This window comes from Otolemur garnettii, unplaced genomic scaffold, assembly GCF_000181295.1.
Source record: "Otolemur garnettii isolate 467f Iridium unplaced genomic scaffold, OtoGar3 scaffold02686, whole genome shotgun sequence".
NCBI lineage: Eukaryota > Metazoa > Chordata > Mammalia > Primates > Galagidae > Otolemur > Otolemur garnettii.
In genome coordinates this window covers 383-2,263 of record NW_003855081.1, presented here as the reverse complement: position 1 = coordinate 2,263, position 1,881 = coordinate 383, and the positions used below count along the sequence as shown (strand labels likewise).

Sequence of the window (1,881 nt, the reverse complement as noted above, 5' to 3'; positions counted from 1 at the left end):
AAGTAGACATTTGGGATGAGCAAAGAACCAGTCCTATATGTTCAATGACCTGGGGATTTGACAGTATCAGTAGTGTTAAATTTAACCCAATTGAGACATTTCTTTTGGGAAGCTGTGCTTCTGACAGGAATATAGTACTATATGATATGAGACAATCTACTCCTCTGAAAAAGGTTATCTTAGATATGAGAACAAATAAAATCTGTTGGAACCCTATGGAAGCTTTCATTTTTACTGAAGCAAATGAAGATTACAATTTATATACTTTTGATATGTGTGCATTGAACACGCCTGTGATGGTTCATATGGATCATGTATCTGCAGTACTTGATGTGGATTATTCTCCCACTGGGAAGGAGTTTGTGTCTGCTAGTTTTGATAAATCTATTCGAATCTTTCCTTTGGACAAGAGTCGAAGCAGGGAAGTCTACCACATAAAAAGAATGCAACATGTTATTTGTGTAAAATGGACCTCTGACAACAAGTATATTATGTGTGGATCTGATGAAATGAACATTCGTCTGTGGAAAGCCAATGCTTCTGAAAAATTGGGTGTGCTTCCATCACAAGAGAAAGCACCCAAGAATTATAACCAGAAGTTGAAGGAGAAATTTCGATATCATCCCCATATAAAACGTTTAGCTCGTCATTGACACCTACCAAAATCTATCTACAGCTAGATTCAGGAACAGGGTGTCATGAAAGAAGTGCATCGATGAAAGGAAGTGAACCGTCTTAAACACAGCAAACCTGGATCTGTACCAGTTGTGTTAGAGAAGAGGAAACACGTAGTGGCAGTTGTGAAATAATATTTGATATTCCTAACAATCCTGATACATAATTATCGGTTACTTTTGATTTTGATAACTCTACAAATAAAAGTACTAGGTCTGGTTTTATTGCAAAACAAACAAACAGAATTTTGTTTGAATCCTAGTTCTATCGTTTGTTAGCTCTGTGGCTTGAGAAACTACTTAGTTTATGCATATGCCAAATAGTTTTACCTCTGTTTATCTCAGAGGGTTGGAAGGATTAAATAAGATAAGATATGTAAAATGCTTAGCCCCCAAGCCTCCCAATTTTTTATTTTAATGAAATTTAAGCTCCTTACTATAATGTTACAAGGCTCTGTACCATCTGGCTGCTTCCTACCTTTAGGCAAGTAACATTGGTAGTGAAGATTATTTGGTGGCAGAACAGATGGAAAGAAACAGATGTACAAAAGGCATGTTTTATAGGAAGGATTTACTGGAGTGGGAATTAACTTGGTGATTAGGATGGGGTGATGAAAAAGGGTTGTACTAAAATAACTCTAAAAGTTCAGTCTCATAGAATTAGATAGATGATGGTGTTATCGCTAAAGTAAGAACAACTAAAAGAGGACTATGATTCTGGTGTAGATTATAAATTAGATTTGGGGCATGTAAAATTTTAAATTCCTTTCTGATATCTAGATAGAATGATTTAACAGGCAATTAAACAGGTATCTAGCAGTACTGAAGAAAGAAATAGAAGAAATAATTTTAGAACCACAAAAAGAATAATATAACTGAGAATATATGCAATCAGGATCTCATACGTAAGCATATGTAAAATATAAGTGCCAAAGTTAAAATTTTAATAAGATTGACAAATATGAAAGGCACAGAAACTTCATATGTAAATGGTCGTCCTGAAGTAGAAAAGGATACATAAATATTAATCATAACAAATGATATACTAGAAGAAAACTTTTCTGAAATAAACACTTGGGATGCTTTATTAAAAAATATTTATTACATTACTAGGTTTTTTCAGGTGCCATTTTAGACATTGGAAAATGAATATAAAAATATAAAGTTTGACTGTTCCCATGGGACTAAAATTCATGTCATATCACAG

At 33.8% G+C, this 1,881-nt stretch overlaps 1 pseudogene across 1 annotated transcript; it reads left to right on the top strand.

The window, feature by feature from the left end:
- Positions 1 to 6: 6 nt before the first annotated feature.
- LOC100946713 lies at positions 7 to 900 on the top strand (annotated as a pseudogene). The gene has a single exon (XR_001161891.1). The product of XR_001161891.1 is annotated as a DDB1- and CUL4-associated factor 13 pseudogene (transcript).
- Positions 901 to 1,881: the final 981 nt, after the last annotated feature.